Source organism: Cynocephalus volans, chromosome 7 (genome assembly GCF_027409185.1).
Source record: "Cynocephalus volans isolate mCynVol1 chromosome 7, mCynVol1.pri, whole genome shotgun sequence".
NCBI lineage: Eukaryota > Metazoa > Chordata > Mammalia > Dermoptera > Cynocephalidae > Cynocephalus > Cynocephalus volans.
This window is the reverse complement of record NC_084466.1, coordinates 16557501-16578082: the sequence shown is the minus strand read 5'-3', so window position 1 is coordinate 16578082 and position 20582 is coordinate 16557501. Positions and strand designations below refer to the sequence as shown.

Here is a 20582-nt window from a genome sequence, read left to right as displayed (position 1 = left end):
AAGTGTGTGGAATGAATGTTGTCACCTACTGTGTGTTGGACAGGACCAGCCATGGTACATCAGCACTCCTGGGTTCTGGAATGGATACTGGCTTATGAATGAGACTCTTCCTTTTGAGCCCCTTCTCCCCCCGTTTTTTTTCATCTATTAAAAATAAAGAAAAAAAAAAAAAGAATATGCCCAAGCTTGTCAAGGTACAAGGGAACTTTTAAAGGCTGCTTATACAAATGTTTGTGGAGGCAATTGGATGATTTGTCTCAAAAACCCCAAAACACTTATTTTCTATGACTAAATAATGCTATGTAAAGGGATTTGTTATAGGTCATAATGACTAGAGATATCTTCAAACATTTATGCCTACAGGTGTTGATTATAGCATTATTTATAATATCCCAAATTTGGAAACAACCCAGACATATAATAACAATAAATTGCTAAAACACTCAGCTGGTTTATCAATATAACTTGTTGAATTTATTTTCATGTTATAGAAGAATATTTAGTGTTGTTGGAAAATCTTTATGATAAATTAAGTGGAAACGAAGCAGTTCCCCAAATAGTTTCTACAATATAGGGAAATGTCTATGTCTGAATGTAGGGATGAATATTGGATATTTAATCATTACTTGTGGTTACTAGTAGAAAGATATATATTAGAGGACTACCTGGATTTCTGGCTTCTAAGAAGTCCTGTGGTTTCCAGATAACAAGGATTTGTGCTACGTAGAGGAGGCAGTTGTCATCTGATGTTTAAAGGTGGGCTTCTCTACAGATGGCCCCATAAACAGAAACTTTTTTCCTCATAGCCTGAGTGCCTCAAGTGCAGGACAGGCTGCTTTAGGGCCAAATACAGAACCTGCAAACAGGAAGCTACGTGCTGGTTCCAGCAGAAGTATGATGGGATCATATTTCCTGGCTAATAAATTCCTACTGAAAAGGCCAATAAAACGTTTCAGCGAAATACACAATAAATAAATAAATAGATAAGGGGGGGGCGTGAGTAGTTTTTCCCCCTTGTTCTCTATTACTTTTTAAAGACTGATCTTCTCCCTCCCGACACCAAATACCCCTGATCCTTGCCATCTGCTGATCTCCCGGTCATCCCTCTTCATTCATTGCAGATCTTACCTCCTGATTCATAGTCTTGTTCCCCTCCCCAAACGCTGTGATTATTCTCAGTGACTTTGACAACCATCCACTCATCCAACCCCCCGGCCTCTTGGGTTCGTTACTTTTTCAAACAACCACCTTTTCTGCTGCCCCCTAATACATTCTCACTGCCCACTCATCGCCTCCAGTGTCCTCTCTTCACTTTCCTCCATACCCAGCTGGGATTCCACGGTTGTTCACTCCCTTGCAAAAGCCCTCAACTTCTTTTACCTTTCTTCCTCTCTTATTTATTTCTAGAAGAACTCTGACACTATGAATCTGTCATTCATCGTCCTCTTGCCAGCACCCAAGCAGCTGAATATTCCTAGGAAAAAACACGTAAGAAGGCTGCCAAGGGTTAACTTTAAGTGCAGTATCATAAACCTCAGCCAGCCGGTCAGCACGAAGCTGTTCTCCTAGTATACTTCTCCTTCAGGCTCACTTTCCTACTTTCTGAAGTGGCTGTGTCCTCTCACCTGCTGTCCTCAAGTCTTTTCAGACCTCTTCTTCCCACCTCTCTATCAGCTGGTGACCTTGCCTCTTAAAACACTGAGAAGACAGAAGCCATCAGAAGGACACTTACTTGTTTTCTCATAACCCAATCTATACACAACTGCATCATTCTTGTTACGCAGGGAGAGTATGTTTTTTCCTCTTACTCCTCCTACCCTGTCAAAGCCAGTTCTTTTACTTCCCATTTTGCTTCCTATTCCCGGTTTTCTGCCTTCTCCAGGACCTCATTCTCTAACTTATTCTTTGTCTCTGCATCCCTGATCTCTTCCTTACTACCAGATCAGTTTATAAAAACAAACTTAAAATCTTTGACCCCATATTGCTCTCCAACATCTGCTCTATTCCTATTTTCTTAGTCATCACCTTCTTTAAAAAATTGTCTCTGCATGCTGTCTCTAATGCTTCACTTCCAGTCTTATTTTTAACCCCAACACTCAGTTGAAATTGTTCTTATTGAGGTCATCAGTGACCTTCACATGGCCCAATTCAGTGGACACGTCTTTTTATTCTCAGACTTTACTCAGCCCTGGATACGGTTGATCACTCCCTTTTTTGAAACACTCTCAATTTGTCTTCTTTAACCCCAGATGCTCCTGGTTTTCTTCATATCTCTGCTTTAAAATGGTTTTTTCACTACTCTGCTTTAAAATGTTGATGTTCCTGTCAGCTAAACCAGGGTCTTCTTTTTTACTCCCCTGTCCCCTCTCTCTATACTTTTTCTCTGATAGATCTCACTCTACCTGTGAATTTAATATTGTCTACAATTGCCGTCTTGACATCTGTAGTCGATTGTCTTACAGGCTTGTCAAGCTTAACATGTCCAAAATGGAACCTTGAATGCCATCTTCTCCAAACCTGTTCCTCTCTCAGTGTTCCTTATCTCTGTATGGGCTATTACCATCTATCCAGTGGTTTCAGAAAGATCATTCGTAATTTGTCCTTTTTACCTCTCACATCCAATTTGTCACCAAAGTCTATAGCTTTCACCTTCTATATGTCTTGAAACCTGCTACTGTCCATTTCTACCATCAGCATCCTAAGCCAAACCACATCATCCCTTACTTCGACTGTCATAGCAGCTTCTTAACTCTCTATGCCCATTCTCGCTACTTTTCATTCATTTGTCAGCCAAAGAGCTTTCTTTTTTGAAGTCAAATCCAACTTTGCCTCTTGGATTAACTATGGGCTCCTTCCTATGACCTGAAAGGCTCTTTGTCTTTCCAACCTCAGTCTGCGCCTCTATCCCCTTTGCTACTGTGACCTCGTTTTTTTGGACTCAGATTAAATGTAATTAATTCAGAGAAGGTTTCCTCAACCTTGTGATCAGAGTAGGTCCTATCTACATCGTTATTCTCTAGCACAGCACCATTTCAGTTTTCTTTCTGACAATTATGACTTGGAATTATGTATATTTATGTGCTTATTGTGTATGTCTTCTGTAAGACTGGAAACCACATGAGGTCAAGGTTGTTGTCTCCTTTGATGACTGTTTTACTCCAGAACCTAATGCAGTGCTTGTGCATAGTAGATGGTATGCTCTAAAAATATTTGTGTAACAGATGAATCAAAAAATATTTGTCAAGTGTTGATTCTATTTGGTGCTGATGTGAAGAGAAAGGAGAAAAATGATCCAGATTGTAAGATGATTACCGTGTGCTTGGGTGACACAGAATAAGTGGTAAGGGTTGGCAGCACAATACAGAGAAATGGAAAATACAACAGCAAGATTTAGAGCTTGAAAAATGACAAAATGATTATATCTTTGTCATGGTGGGGAAATAGGGAAGTGGAAAGGACTGAGGAAGGAATACTGGGAGTTCGGTATTCTGTGCCTTATGTGGGAGACCTTGTCCTTACAAAATCTCTTCAGGGGGACAAAAATAGAATTCATGAAACTACTCAGGCTAAAATATAGAACAGATACCACAAAGACATTAAAGCTGAGAAAGTTTGTGCAGATATCAGATCCTCAGTATCTACATACATAAATGCATACCAAGAAGTGATTAATATAAAGGTTAGTTGTTTACATGACTGATGCTTATTGAGTATCAAAGAATTCCCTTGGTGATTGTCTTATGCTTTAGCATGTTAATATAAAAGACATCCCTTCATTTGGCTACAGAAATGAAATCGATCATTTAGCAGCATTTGGCTTATCACATCACACTACTTTATATGAAAAATGCTATCCATAAAAGCAATTGTGATGAGTAGTTTAATAAAGCAAACACTGTTAGAGAATACAATTTAACTGTATTCTTAGCAAATACAATGCTTTTTGCAGTGCACTCATTTGTTTTACTAAAGCCAATTATACATTTGTTTTTGCTAATTTTTACTGTACAAAAGAAATTTGAAATACTTAATAGTCAATTACTGTGAGCATGCAGATAAAAATAATGAATGGTATCACACAAAGACCTTATACATAAGGCAAGGCAGACATGAATATAGTATATGGAAATTTGTCAGAAATTAATAACTTTTATTTTAAGCCTTTCTATATCATTTGGGGAAGGAAAACCTTTAAATCAATGAAATCCCTACCTAGATCCATGTATATGGCTGACGTGATTCTGTCTAAATGGAATACTGGTAAAAGCTACGATAAGTTTCCTCTCAAGAAAGCTGGCTTTTTCCTTAATAGTACCTTTAACAAAATAGACAAGCAAACTCTTGGTGCTTAGATCTCTATTTTTAGACACTTTGGAATATTTGATGCTTTTATGAGTCATCCTTCAGAAAGGATCTCTGAACTTGCCTTCCAGTGATAATGGAGGATGGTATATTTCAAACAAATTTGGGTCAGGAATGGTGAATATACTGATAATAAAATTTTGGTTATGAATTAATAAGAATTTTTTTATTCACCAACTATTCATTTATGTAACACTTACAATATTTCAGGTTTAGTACTAGGTATGTAGGAGTAAGATAGATACGGTCCCTGCAGTATAGAGTTGATAGTCTCAAAGTGAAAGGAAGCATTAAATTGGTTGCTCCAGGGACATGTGGTCTGTGCTGTGACAGAGGAATTGAGAGAACCACAGGAAGGGGCAGGGGGTGGATGGGGAAAAGGGAGAAGTTGATCAAAGTGTGCAAAGCTTCAGTTAGGCAGGAGGAATGAGCTGTAGTGATCTGTTGCTCATAATGGTGACTATAACAAATAATAATGCATTGTGTATTTCTTTCTTTTTTTTTTTTTTTTTTTTTGTCTTTTTCGTGACCGGCACTCAGCCAGTGAGTGCACCGGCCATTCCTATATAGGCTCCGAACCCGCAGCGGGAGTGTCGCTGTGCTCCCAGCACCGTACTCTCCCGAGTGCGCCATGGGCTCGGCCCATGCATTGTGTATTTCTAAAAAATGTGTACCACAGCAGCATTCATCTGCTGGATTTTAACTTAACATAGGATCAGGGAAGGCTTCCTGGAGGAAATAATTGTTAAACTAAGCCTTTCATTTAAGTAGGTGTTAGGCAAAGCGGATAGAGGAAAGAGCATTTATGTAGGTTCTGGAGCCTTTGAAAAACAGAAAGACATTCAGAATGGCTAGAGCTTGGAATGTTAAGGAAAGTGGCAGAGACGAGTCCAGGAGATGGGTTGGAAACAGATTTGCAGTGCCTTGTGGGCCACAGTAGAGGAGCTTGTACTGTATCCTGAATGCTGGGAAGCCACTGAAGATGGTGAGGAGGGTCAGGACATGGTCCGATTTGATTTTATCCTTTTATCCAGTCTGGTTGCAGTGTGGAGAATGGTGGGAAGAAAATAAAACTGGATGCAGGGCGATGAGTTGGGGTGCTAATATGGCATCCCAGGCAGGAAGGTATGGTGACTTTTGCTTGGGCCAGGGCAGGGGCAGGGATAGGGATAAGTGGATAGATTCAGGAAATGTTTAAGAGTTATAGTGAGTCAGTAGATAGACAGGTGGTTTGAATGAATCTCTGGAGAGTGGACTGGTTTGATGTATGAGAAAAGAAGGGCAGACCTGCAACTTGTTCCTCTTACTGCCGTGCCTCCCTGAGCGCCTCACAGAAGCAACAGCATTTATAGTGAGAAAATGAATGACCCAAATGGGAGGGTAATAAACACTTTTGCAACTCAGGTACTTTCTGTGTGTGTTTTTTTTTTTTTTTTTTTTTTTTGCTTTCAGTAAAATAAAAGGAATGCCTAACAGAACTGTCAGCTGATAGATCATTAAAAATAATTTTTGATGCTAGATCACTGTTTGATTTTTGACATCTAAGTGAAAAGGAGTTTAAAGAATTGAGTGACATTGTTATAATAAAACTCCTTCCATTTCTATCTACCTATTTATATAAAAAATATTCTAGGCACTTACATGAAAATTGAAAAATAGGAATAAGCTTGATGTACAGCATTGTCACATTCTTGCAATAAGTTATATTATCCATGGGCTTATGAAATAATTGAAAAAAAATAAAAACTTTTGAAATTAATTAATGGTTCCATTTAAATTCTGTTTTATATAATTAATATATATTTGTCAAAATATAAAATATGTACATTGTGTTTATCGATTGTATTTAATGGCAATTTAATGAGAACTCAATCCAGAAGAAAAATGTTATCACTTAGAACCTTATGGTCTCAGGAGATTAAAAAAATTAAATTTACCAACACATTTTTTTGCAGAGATGTATGATAAGGTGATCAATAAAAGACTTTCAAGCATAAAATATATTGCATTGGGCTGAAATTTTGTTGGAGAAGTAGAACAGAAGTAGAACAGAATAATGAGTTCAAAAAGAAAAAGGAATGATGTAAAACTTACCAATATTATGAGCTTATCCATGTGTTTTTTAACTGGATGAGGGTGAGAAAGAAATTACTGTGGTGATTTCACATGTTTTAAACATTGGACATGTTTAAAAGAACAAAGTAACAGCTATATTTCTAAATGTTATAAAATTCACAAAACAGCAGAAATTATATTCTTTGCCCATGATATCTTATGTAAAGTTACATGTCACCCTAAAAATGCAAGAGGGGTTTTTCATATATTGTAGTGGGTATATGAGCACAAAAGTAGTTTGAAAACCAATGGTCTAGGGAGGCAAAGTATGGTGAAAAAAGAAAGCGCATAGATTAGATCCCCAGGAGCTCATTATTCAAGAATCCTTCCACCTCCACCCACGTGACAAGAAAAGGAAGAAGAAAAGGCTTGCTAGCTGTAAATTTGCAGGTCATCTCTATGGGATTGGAGATTAGGCTGTCTGAGAGTGCAGGGTGCATGGGGAAGGATGTCCGAAAAGGGTCTAAGGTTTGAACTAGCTGTTGTGGGGTTGAGGAGCATCAACTGACGATTGCGAGAAGCCAGGGTGGCTGACCATGATTTTAGAGTGATATACATTTGTTTAGTATGTGGTGGTCTTCAAGCACTTACTGGTAAGGAATTCTTAAAGTCAATGGGTAAATAAAGGCATTAAGAAAAATACTACAAATTACCTAATATTAAGGGCCGTGGAGATAATCTGAGGCAGAGGTGATAAATCTACCCAAGGTCATGTGCACGAATGGCAGATAGAACCTCAACTTCTCACTTTCCCACTGAAGATTTTAGAAACTTACCTTGTACTTCTCTATGGTATGTCTGACAGTGTATTTGCTCATAAAGAGCACCAGAAATGAGGTAAGGAGTTTGGAAAAGGGCGTGCACCCCTCTGCAGACCCCTGACACCTGTCCTCAACCAGAACATCCAAACCCCCAAATGCACTTCCAGACCAATCTCCCCTCTGCCCCTAGAATTCAGCATTCCAGCTCCTGCCTGGAACAGGTCTCTCTCCTAACTCGACCTGTCAAAGTCCTCTGGATCCTTATCCTGGAAAGCCCTCCCTTCCATGAATTTTCTGAACTCCACTTGGATTTGTAATCTATGCCAGCACTGTCCAAGAGAAAAAGAATGCAAAACACAATGTAAGTCAAGTATGTAATGTTATGTATTTTCTGTTTATTCTATTCTTCTATTTATCTATTTATTTATATTTTAATTGTGGTGAGAACACTTACATAAGATCTACCCTCGTAACAAATGTTTAAGCGCATCATACAGTATTGTTAACTATAGGCACAATGTTGTACAGCCGATCTCCAGAATTTGCTCATCTTCCATAACTCAAACTTTATACCTCTTGAGCAGTAACTTCCCATTTTCCCTTCCCACCAGCCTGCGGCAACTACCATTCTAATCTCTGTTCCTGAGTCAGTTTTAGATGTCTCACATAAATGGAATCATACAGTATTTGTCTTTTTGTGACTGGCTGATTTCACTTAGCATAATATCCTCCAGGTTCATCCATGTTCTTGCAAACGGCAGGATTTCCTTCTTTTTGAAGGCCTAATAATAAAGATAACAAGTGCTGGTGAGGATATGGAGAAATTGGAACACTTGCCCTCTGTTGGGGGGAATGTAAACTGATGTAGCTGCTATGGAAAACAGTATGGCCATTCCTCAAAAAACTAAAAATAGAATTACAGTAGGTTTCAGCAATCCTGCTTTTGGGTATATATCCTAAAGAATTGAAATCAGTATCTCTAAGAGATATGAAGGTACTTTAAAAAGTTTGTGGAAAAATAGAATTGAAAGATAATCCAAATCTTTCCATGAACTTTTTGAAGTACCCTTGTATATGCACTCTCATGTTCATGGCAGTAACATTCACATTAGCCAAGATATGGAAACAACCTAAGTATCCATTGACAGAGAAATGGATAAAGAAAATGTGGTATACACATACCATGTATGTAATTTTAATTTTTCTAGTAGTATTGTTTATAAAAGTAAAAAGAATAGTTGAAATTAATTTTAATGTTTTATTTAACTGAATATATCAAAAATATTGCCACTTTAAGATGTAATCAATACAAAACTTATTGAGATATTTTATATTCTTTTTCTTTTGTATTAAGTCTTTGAAATACAGTGTCTGTTTTACACTTACAGCACAATTCAATTTGGAATAGGTACCTTTCAAGTGCTAGTAGCCATGTCATTGTACTGGATAGTGCAAATTCGTGTGACAAATATTAGTGCTAATAATTTCATTTTTACTTGCTAATTATTTATTGTGTGTTCTTGGTTTTCTTAGCAGACTGTAAACTCTTTAAGGTCTGGGATCATATTTTAAACTTCTTTGATATTCTCAAGGTGTTCAGCATAATCTCAGCCATACTGAGATAGCTTGATACACTACATTTATTGAATTATTTTGACAAGTAAAACTTTTTGTTAATCTGCCTTGATAATACCAGTCTGTTGACTGACCCTTTGGGAATAGGATTGCTCTTTTTTGGAACAAAGCTGTCAGAAATTTAAATAATTGGCAGGGCTGCTAATAGCTGCTGCTTGTGTAATTAGACAATCATTTAAATTTGTGAGCATCCTGGGGGTGGGACTATGGTGTCTTTAGCTACATTCAGTCACAACAGCTTTTATTTTTAGTAGGAACATCTTCACATACAAATTAATTGTTCTTTGGAAGGTATTAGATGTTCTTTAAAAAATTAAGAGTTTACATTTTCCCTGGGTTGCTTATCAAGTTGTTAATATTATCACACTTACGTTTGACTTATCTGAGAGCCTAGGTTGAAAATAAATTGGCTCACCTGTACCAACTAGTCCCTTAGAAACTTTTTGTTTCTTTAGGGGGATGGAGAGGAGTTTGTTTAGATTCTGGAAATGTCATTATCTCCTTCTGAAAGTCTTTATGCTGAAAGTTGTGGCCTTCAGGATAAACAAACGGAAAAAAGGACCCCTTGAGAATTTTAATTTGTTTAAATTAAAACGAATTTAGGAAGATAATAAAGCTGTTTTAAAAAACTAGTCTCAACTTTAGCATGGTAGCTTAACCATTACTTTGGGGAAATTACATCATCCTTACATTTAGGTTTAATGAAAAAACAGTAATCATTCAGAATTATAAGATTTCCTTTCTGTTTTTTTGTTTGTTTTGGCCTCTACCTTGTGAATGCAATGATGTGAATTCAATATGGCAAATTCTTGGACTGAAGCTTTGTGAGATTAGAAAACTTGCTAGGTGTACTGAAAAGGGAGGAGGATTGACAAAGTGATCACTTTGTTCTAATGAATTTATGTGAAATAAATGTGTCACATCAAAACCAATTTTGTAACAGAAAGCCTTGCAAACAATTGCAGACTGGAGTTCTTTTACATGAAAATGGAGCTTATTTTTTCTGTATTATGACCAGTATATTAAAGCAATCAAGAAAGTGTTCTAATTTATTTCTGATGCAATTGATTTCCTAAAGGTGGGACTAGGAGATGTCATTGTGATGAATCAGAAATGATTAATCCCAACACAATACAAAACAAACTGAGTTGTTATGCATTCCATCTATTTTGGTATTAATCAACGGCGGGGAGGGGGGGGACTGTGTTCTTCACCTAGTTCTAAGTAATTCATAGATGGGAAGAGGATTATACAAGCTAGTTTTAAACTTTTACTAGAAGAAATAGAATTGAAATCTGAAGCCTCTGGTGCTAATTATTGAGGTGTATTCTGCCAGGGGTTGAAATCGACGGGTGGCCTGTAACAGAAGTCTGCCAAATATGATATGTTCTGTACATAGATAGTGAACTGCTGTCAATTTCCCTCAAGGGAAATTTGAATATATTGTATTTTCTCTCTAAGGTAGGTATAACTATGTTTGAAAATAAAATTGTTGTTTCTGCTAATAGCTATTAACTTTAAATGTTATTCACATGTCTGTGCTCGGAAGTCACAACATGTACTGAACATTAATTTTAATCTCTTTCAGCAGCAGTGAAATTTTATTTCATAACTCACTTACATGAATGAGATCAGCAACTGTGGTGCTAATTTTGTGTTATTACTAAATCATCCCAGATGACAGAAATCAAGCTTCCAATGCTGATTTGAAATCAGTATATGATATTTGTGAACAATGAGGTTAGTCTTGGACTCTTCTTAGAGCTGGCCACCCAGTCATCATGTCGGGTTTGGACCCTACAGCTTACTCAGGATTCAGAGAACTGAATCAGAGAAGTGTACAACTACAAGGGGTATGGTATTAAGACCACAACCTTAGAGTCTCCAGCAGATGTAACAATTTTTTTTCCATTTCAAGTCTTTGAACAATTCAAGGTAATAAGCTGTCAATTCAGAGTTTCTTCAGTCAGTTCACAGTTTCTACTTTCTGATTGGTTTCTACTGATTTCCAGGGATCTTGCAGATGCTAAGCTATGAAGGTCCACTCTGGTCCTCTCTTTAGACCCTCTGTTGGTCCCTGCATATTGCTGCTGATCCCTCCTTGTTCTGATTATAAGGTCAGCAGGGTCCAGATCGCCCTCAGAGCCTCTTCTTTCCCCACCAGGTACTTCCTGGGCTTGCCTAGTATATCTACACACCCCATGCAAACTGTAGTAGTCTGGTAGATTTGGAAAATAGGCTAAGAGACAGCATATTCTTCCAAGTAAGTCTATGTTCATGCTAGGTCCTTGGGTTTTTAGAAGCAAAAGTCAAGAATTTGCCTCTTTAGTTCTTCTCTGAAATAGAAGCCCTCAAATGCCTACTTGTTTCCTAGCTTAGAGAATGTGGGAGTGGAGGAGCATCCTGTGTTAATATGAAATATAGAGGGAAAAACTGTATTAGTTAATATTTAAAATTTTTATTCTCTATAAGTACAAACCAATTGAATAGAGTTTTGGAAATGTTAAAAAAGGACTAGGGTTAGTCAGTCAGAGTAAAAGAAAACTAGCTAAAATATGAATTAAATATTTATTATATAGTAAATGTAATAATATATATATATTATGTACATACATATAGGAATGGCTGTTTTGTGTTGGCTTGTGTTAACTGGTTCGTTTCTGTCTCTTAGAGGAGAACTGTATCTTTAAAGACCATCTAGCCCAGTAATTTCTTTTAACAGTCAAGAACCAGAGACGCATAACTAGCATGAAGTCACACAGCAAATGTAGCCAACAAGGTCATGAAACCAGGTCCTCTGACTCACAATTCTTTGCTCATTTCTTCCTTCCCTGCCCCAGAATGAGATTATTTTGCAATGGGAGAAAATTAGGTTAGCTATCAGGATGAACTTTTTGATGCTAATAGATTGAAACATTGAAATACATTATCAAGGACATTTGCAGTGGTTATTTTAAAAAATGGTTAGGCAGCTACCTTTTCACTCTGACCTGGGGGCAGTCCTGTGGAATCAGGCTTATTGAAGTCGATTTCTTTACCACGGTTTTTAAATTACATGATTTTAAGACAGATACTTCAAAAAAGGTTTATAAATATAACTTGATAGAAATATTTAGCAGAGAAACTGCCCCTGTATCTTCTCTAAATTCCAGAAATATACTGTTTGTTTCCTTTTTTGGTGTGTGTGTGAAGGGGACATTAATCTGCCCTTTCAAGCAAATGCAAGGATTTTTCAAGATGTTTAAAAACAGAAGAGTGAAATTGTCTTCAGATCCCTAGAGAAGATCGGACTGCAGAGAACGTCAGCTTCTTCCTCGTGATGGAATGGATTTCCATTGGGAGAGGATTGATAACTTTATGGGCCAGATAGTGTAAGAGATATGACAGGTTTCAAAAATAATTTTTCAGTGGGACTATTTCTTGAGAAGGGTAATTGATTTTGCTTAGTGCTTGTCTGCTAAAAACAAACTTGGAGGTCTGTGTTGCATTAAAAAAAAAAAAAGGATAGAGCAAAGTATTCACATTTTTTTGTGAGGGTGTGTAAAGGTTTAGACAGATTTTAAAGATTATTTTGTATTTCATTACTCCTTGGCTGAGAGAGCTACATTTTGGGAAGTTAATCACACATTTCCTTTCTCTCTGTTAATGTTTAATGTTGGCTTTCAAGAAAAATCTTTCAGAAGAACTTTTCTCTCCTATAGTACATCCCAGAACCCCTCTCCAGTTCTTGGACCCTTCTGTTTTGGTGGCAACATGTCTCTTTAACAGAATATTTGACAGGGGAAACACCTGAGTTAATAGAGCTTCTTCCTCCCTGTCTCCTTCTCTTCCGTCCTGTTTCGCTCTTCCCTTCTTTTTTGTTGTGGATGACAAAATCAATCAACATGACAGCATAACAGAGCCTATTTTTGGTGTGGCTCTATTTTGCGAATCTGAAAACCTAATGTGCATACTACATACTGCAGCTTCATAACTCTGGATACTCAGCTAATCTGAGGGAGCTTTTTAATTGTATGTGATCTTAAGGTTATAGTGATAGAGTTAGTTATATTTCCAATATTCCTTCCAGCTGGGTTCTCACTCATATGTCAACTCTATAACAGTAATCCCTTAGACGCAGATTTAAAAATTTGGATTTAATTCAAAGTTTATAATATGAGAATATTTAAGATTATCAGCTAATTCCCTATAGTCTGTTTTTCCTCAAGTATACAGGAGTCCCTCAGTATGTTAACTATCATTATTCAGGTATTTGCCCTAAGGATTTGCAGGCACTTTAACTTTAAACTTCCTGTCTGAATCAAAATTTCATCATAACCAATATGCATGTCTGTGCCAACAAAAACCTTTTGTTGTTGTTGGGATCAGGCAAAAGAATGTAGTGTAAATGGGCTGCAGTCTTAAAACCTTTGCTCAGGTTGTTTAAAAGTGCCTGATTTCTGTGACCTTCCCCATCCTTTTCCCTGAGGGTTCAGTCTTCCCTGAGTCTCAGTTCACCTCTGCCAAGAGCCTGGGAGCATTCCCAGCCATGGCCTAATTTAGATAGGATCTGTAGTATCTCCAACATACTATATCATTGTTTTTTTTTACATTGCAGTGTGTATTGCTTGCACATGTAAAAGGAAAATATAATTCCTATTTGATACTCTAAGGGGAGATTCTTTGTGTACTGCATACAAATATGCCCTACGAAGAGTTTGTTATGTGTTAAAGAATTAAGTAATTGCTGTTTCCCATGATTTAATTTATATCAGTCAGAAATCCTGGGTGGATTTGGATTGCCATATAGCTGTTTATGAGTGTTTTATTGATATTTGGGGAAATTGGATAGATGTTTAGATGGTCTGAGAACATATTAATTTTCCCAATTAAAATATTAGATGATGGGCTTCTACCACCTGAAAATTGCTATGCAACATATTTCAGAAAAAACTGAATTCAGATGGAGAATGCTTACATTTTTGTTTTGTGTACACACACACATACAATTTATATGTATAAACACGTAATTTATATATACACACCCATACAATTTATATAGGAGCCTGTACTAGTTGCCTTGAAATCTTTTGCATGACAAATCTTCACACCTGCCATCTAGTGTGTAATTAATTGATGGGGCACCTTTTCTATCACCTAGGTGGTTTACAACCTTTTGTGGATTTTTTGATGGTTCTCTCCACTGCTGGCTGCATTTCTTCCTCCTGTCTGCTGAAAGCCGTAGCCCTCAGCTCAGCTCTCTCCTCTCTCCCCTGAAGATGACTTCTACTCTCATTCCTCTGCTATCAGCCTCTGAGAAGATGGAGCTGAACTCTTTATTTTTTTTCAACCCTTGGCTTGGTGTTGCCCGCACTGCGCTCAGCCAGTGAGCGCACCGGCCATCCCCATATAGGATCCGAACCCGCGGCCGGAGCGCTGCTGCGCTCCCAGCTCCACACTCTCCTGAGTGAGCCACGGGGCGGACCTGGAGCTGAACTCTTTATCTCGAATGCTATTCCTGTTCTCACCCTCTTGTCTCCCATTTTCAACTAGTTGCTTTCCCACATTTGTGTCCCAATACTACTTCAAATATAACATAGCAAGGAAGAAATATATTGTCTCAACAGTGGGACCTAGAAATCCTTCTTGGGAAGTAGTGGACTTCACTTAGGAAAATGCACTGCTGTTTATTTGCTGCGGCAAACTGAGATCCTGAGAAAAAAGACTGACAGAAGATAAGGTGAAAAAAGCAAGTTAAATCACCCCAAATGCATAATGAACAGAGATTTGTGGTTGGAAAGCAAGGAGAAAAAAGGAGTAGGAGGTGAGAGGAAGGGGAGGGAAGATAAAGGAGTGGCTGGAAAACTTAGAAAAAAGACCAGAGGAGTTGGTAAGAACAGGGTGGGTTGAGAGTCGAGTTTAGGTTGCTTATATTCTTTGCAATATGAATGCCTTCATCTCCCCGATAAATTTGCTACATACACACAATATTCTTCTCTGGGTAAATTGTTTCTGTGTCAAAATCTGAAGATAATGGCAACCTTATTCACAATAGCCAAGAGGTAAAAACAGCCCAAATTTCCCTTCATGGAGGAATGTATAAACCACCTGTGGTATGTACATACGGTAGAATATTATTCAGCCTTAAAAAGGAAAGAAATTCTGATACATGCTAAACATGATGGACCTTGAAGACATTATTCTATGAAATAAGCCAGATCTAAAATGACAAATATTTTATGATTCCACTTAGATCAGATACCTAGAGCAGTCATATTTATAGAATGGAACATAATAGAAAGCCTAGAAATAAGTCCATGCATTTATAGTCAACTGATTTTTGCTTCATGTTCAATGTTGGGTGCATGTATATTTGCAATTGTGATATCCTCTTAATGAATTGACCACTTTGACTTTATATAATGACCTTCTTTGTCTCTTGTGACAGTTTTTTGACTTAATGTCTATATTATCTGAGGTCAGTACAGCCAACCGTGATCAGTTTTTGGTTACCATTGACATTAGAATACCTGTTTGCTTTCCTTCAGTTTTATTTTATAGGCATCCTTAAAGCTGAAATAAGTCTCTTGTAGGCTACATACAGTGGGGTCTTCTTTCTCATGCATTCAGGTTCTCTATGTCTTTTGATTGGTTAATTTAATTCATTCACATTAAAGTAATGGTTGATAGGTAAAAACTATTGCCATTTTATTAATTATTTTCTGACTGTTTTATAGTTCCTTTGTTCCCTTCCTCCTGTCTTGCTGTTTCTTTTATCATTTGATGATTTTTTTTGTAGTTTATACTTTTATTCCTTTCTCTTAATATTTTGTGTATCTACTACAGGTAATTGCTTTGTAATTCTCATGAGGATTACATAAAACGTCTTATAATTATAACATTATTTTAAACTGATAACATCTTAACTTTCATTATACACATAACTCTCCATCTTTACTCTATCCCTCACATTTTATGTTATTGATGCCACAATTTATAGCTTTTTCTATTGTGTATCCATTAACAAATTATGGTAGCTATAGAATTTTTTGTCTTTTAACTTTTATCCTTGAGTTAAAAGTGACTACATACAACGGTTACAGTATTAGGGTATTCTGAAGTTGATCATGTACTTACCTTTGCCACTGAGTTTTTTTCCTTCATGTGTTTGTATGTTGCTGATTTGTGTCCTTTTGTTTCAACTTGAAGAATTCCTTTAGCAGTTCTTGTAAGGAAAGTCAGGTGGTGAACAACTCTCTCAGCATTTGTTTGTCAGGGAAGGTCTTTATCTCTTCCTTATTTCTGAAGGACAGCTTTGCCTGGTGTAATATTTGTGGTTATCAGTGTTTTTCTTTCAATACTTTGTATATCATCCCACTCTCTTCTGGCCTACGAGAGTTCTAGTGAGCAATTTGCTGACAGTCTTATCAGGGTTCTCTTATATGTAACAATTCACTTTTCTCTTGCTGCTTTGAAAATTTTCTCTTTGTCTTTTACTTTTGAAACTTTGATTATGTGTTTCTTTGGAGTTCTACCTATTTGGAGTTCTTTGGGCTTCACAGATCTGGATATTTATTTTCCTCTAAGATATGGGAAGTTTTTTTTGTCATTAGTTCTTTAAATAAGCTTTCTTCCCTTTTCTTGTTCTCTGCTCCTTCTTGGACTATTATAATATGTACATTGGTTTACTTGATGGAGTTGTATAAATCCCTTAGGCTTTTTTTTAACTTTTCTATTCTTTATTTTTTTGTACCTATGACTGGAAAATTTGACAAGATCATAATCATTTTCATTGTTCTTTTTTTCTGCTTGATTAAGCATGCTGTTGAAGTTCTCCATTGACACTGTATTCTTTAGATCCAGAATATCTGTTTGGTTCTATTTTTATGGTTTCTATTTTTATGGTTTATTGAACTTCTCATTTTATACATGTGGCTTTTTTTTTTTTACTGATTTTTAAAAAAGATATCAACCTGTGTTTTCTTGTAGCTCACTGAGTTCTTTAAGATTATTTTGAATTTTTTGTCAGGCAGTTCATAGATCTCTATTTCTTTGTGGTCAGTCACTGGGGCTTTATTTTGTTCCTTTGGTGGTATCATATTTACTTGATTCTTCATGTTCCTTGAAAGCTTGTGTTGCTTCCTCTGCATTTAAAGATGGAGTAATCTCCTCCAGTGTTTACTGACTGGCTTTGGGAGACAAAGATCTTCACCAGTGAGCCCAGCTGGTGATTCTAGAGGTCCCTCAAACCTTTTCTATGTATTCTCCCTTTCTACTCCTTTTGTTTCTTCTTAGGGGGTAAATTTTAAGATTGTTTTTCCTTCTCTTGATGCTGCAAAGCCAGGTCTACTGCTGAAATCCTCTTATTCATTTATCCTAGTGCAGTGCCTTCAAGTGTTCAGTGTTGTGCACCTTCTTTCAAACTAGCAGAGTTGAGCCACCTGATAAGATCCCTACCTGCTGTTGAGATCCATGTGCTGTCTGTAGGAGTTCATGTGAGCCATGCTCAGGGACAGGTGGGGTGCTTTCCATGGTGGGTACACAGGGTGCTGGGGCATGTCTTGGTTGTGGGGGTGTTTCTCAGGTAAGTCATCCTGTGGGGTTTGTGAGTGGGCCTCTTGGTAGATTTTGTGAGCCAGTTAGTAAGATCTGAAGTTGGCTGTTGAGAACTGCAAACCAGTTGCTGTGCACTCCCTCCCCTACTCCTTGCTCCTAGCTATTTCCAGACAATTCAGCTGTGCCAATTTCCTCAGCATGCTAGATGGGGTGAGACAGAAGTGGGCTTCTAGGCAGTATCCTAAAGGCTGAGGAAGTTGGGCTCTCACTTTGCTCTCACTTTCCCTGATGGGAGAAATTGTGGGCCAGGGGGGCCTCCCTTGGCACTGAGCTGTGCCACCTTGGGGGGTTGGCTGATATGAATGAAGTGAAACTTCTCTTCATGACCTCTTCAATGCATCTGCTCTGGGAGTTTTTGCTCCACTGGTGTGCTAGAAGCTCAGCTAGACTCTAGAGTTTCTACAAAATATTCTTGTCCATGGGTGGTTGCCAAAATCAGTGTTTCTATAAGGAAAAGAGAGCTGGAGCCTCCTATTCTACCACCTTGCTAACATCATGCCACCAGCTGCTGTTTTATCTTTCTTCTCACTCTAAGTTCCTTTAACTTCCTCCTGGCAGCAATCAGTGGCATCAGTGAATAAATTATTTTCTAGGTGCCAAATAGCTAATATTTATTTACTCTTTTGCATCCATGTCAAAATGAGTGTAGTATTGCTAATTGTATATGTGTCCATTTCTCTGATCATGAGCTCTTTTATGGTGGGGCCACATTTAATTTATCTCTGTATCTCTTCTCAAGCTCAGGTCTTTGCAAAAAGAAAGGCGCTGCATACTAAAGAAGATTGACCATTTTTTCTTTATTGTGTTAAGTATTAAAAAAGTGCTTATTTAGTGTTTTAAACATCACATAATGTAGAAATTGAAAAGGGCAAGTCTTGCCCTTAATTCTAGTATTTGAAATGTGCAAGTATCCTTCCATTTTCTGGATATATACAGATTATAAATATAATTTTTCCTCAAAAGAGCATATTGATCTATAATATACTTTTTCCTTTTGGCAAGTACTCAGTGAACATCCCTCCATATCAGTGCTTAGTGATCTACCTTATTATTTCCAAAAAGCCTGGACCTTTAAAAAGACAATTTGTAGTTAATCTTCACAGTTCCTGTTGGAAGAGCTCAGTTGGAATCAGCTGAAGAAAGTGATGTCATTTTAGGTCTCTAAGATGTAATGATATAGAAGAGCTCAAAGCTAAGGATAGACTCCATACAGAAGCTCAGAAACTGTCTAGCTTAGGGTGAAAAAAGAAAGGAGACTTTTTGCCTAAAAGGAAAAAATTTGCTTTAGAAAAAAGAGCTTCAAGTTATTCCAAAAAAGAGAAGGCTACATGTTCTGAAAACCTGAAGAAAAAAGCTGAGTAGGTTAATTCCTGACCTTGTACCTTTCTTCATAGCAGTGACGAGAAAGCCAACATTTGATGAGAATTATAAGTGGATTTTAGTTGTTTAAAAACCAATTGTGAAAAGAGTGAGTCAAAGGAAATGGTGAAAGTCAGGTTGGAAAAGACATTCTGTTTTTCTTACTTTTGGAAATATTCTTAACTTTTTAGATTCTTTAAAAAATTTTTTCAACGAATAATATCTGCCACCAACTGGAATTAGGTGAGGCACTGACGACTCAGAGATAAACAAGTCTCCATCTACAGGGAGTTGACCTGAGTGAGGGTTGTGGGACCTCCCCACCTGCTACAGGCTTGCCGTGAAAGCTATCTTATTTTATTACACACTGTCTTCCTGCAGACAAGCATGGAGAACATGTACAAAAGCAGAGTAATAAAGACTTGCTGGTTAATAGGAATGAATCAAGGGGAGACAATCCCATAGAAGTGAAAATATTTTAAAATTCCTAATTATAGCATCAAGCATGATATACAGGCCCTTGACTTTTCTTTCTAAATTTAACAATGTATATATCTGTCTAATATACTAAGCACTAAATACATGTAATGTGAATTTATTTTATTTTATTTTTTTGACAAACATGCAGAGATATATTTAGTTTAACATCTCCCCTCATCTGATGAGGTCAAAAGAAAACCTAGGACATACGCAAGCACTCACCCCCATGAACCTAAATAACTAAAAGAAAAAAGGAGGACAAAGTTCTGTTCAACAGAGAAAATTATCTTCACTTCTGGAAGATGTTTCCACCTCCCATTCCTCATCCTTTTCCTCTTGCAGCCACTTGACCCTTCAGAATGGCAGCTTTTCCCCAGCCAGCCCCTGAGCCTTGGTTTTTATTTTTCATGCACTTTAATGTGGGCACATTTTTCAGCATGTCAGGCAAAATCAGAAAGCAGATCTTGCTGCCACGGATGTACAACTGCTCCAGCTGTGCCACTAGGCCACCTCTGTATGAGACTGAGATTGGACATCTGGCAGTCCATGTTGTCCTCCGCTTCAGTGAGCTTCCCCCAATATACCTCGCCGGTGTTCATCACAGATGTCATAATGTGGCACTCAGCCTCATGTGGGACTTTAATCGGCACACCAGTAGACACCTTGGAAAGGAGAGAATTAGGCTCCAGCCTCCTCTTCCTCCTCTTTGGTGCAGCAGCAAATGCTCGTGAATTTTTTTAAAAAATTATTTCCTATCTAAAGTTGTAGGAAACTTCACATGACTTTAGAAGATAGAAGAAATGTACTTTAATATTGGGGTGAGCTGTCTTGTTGTAATTTTTCAGGAGATTCAGTAGGCAGTTATGATACTGACTGTAAAGGGGACCTCCTAACTTCCATACAATTTTGCTCAGAAAACGTTGAAACTAGCATTTGTCTTATCTCGATAAGAAATCTGGAGGGAACTTTATCCATATCAACAGCTCTAGTAACCTCTGAGTTCCTCTTTGCACCTGAATCATGCAAATGCTTTTCTGGTTTTGATTCTTAGTCCACAATTTTACAGATCTCTTCATTTTCCCTACCGAACACCTCAAATTGTAGACACAATGTTCGACCCTAGTCCCATCATTTCATGTATGCCAGTAAATAATAGCTATTTCCTTCACAAATAAACTCACAATTGACCAGCTCGTGTCCCATGAGCTTTTGATGTTTTGCTTTTGCCATGCTTAATGATTGCATGCATTTCCTAAATTGTGTTAGTGCTGGCAT

General features: G+C 37.4%; 1 protein-coding gene and 1 pseudogene across 1 annotated transcript in view; one reads left to right on the top strand and one right to left on the bottom strand.

Annotated features, from left to right (window-relative positions):
- The window catches only part of HS6ST3 (heparan sulfate 6-O-sulfotransferase 3), a 736354-nt gene that overhangs the window by 141631 nt on the left and 574141 nt on the right, over positions 1-20582 (top strand). The gene's annotated exons all lie outside the window — the stretch shown is intronic.
- Positions 19597-20537, bottom strand: LOC134382384 (small nuclear ribonucleoprotein Sm D3-like; annotated as a pseudogene).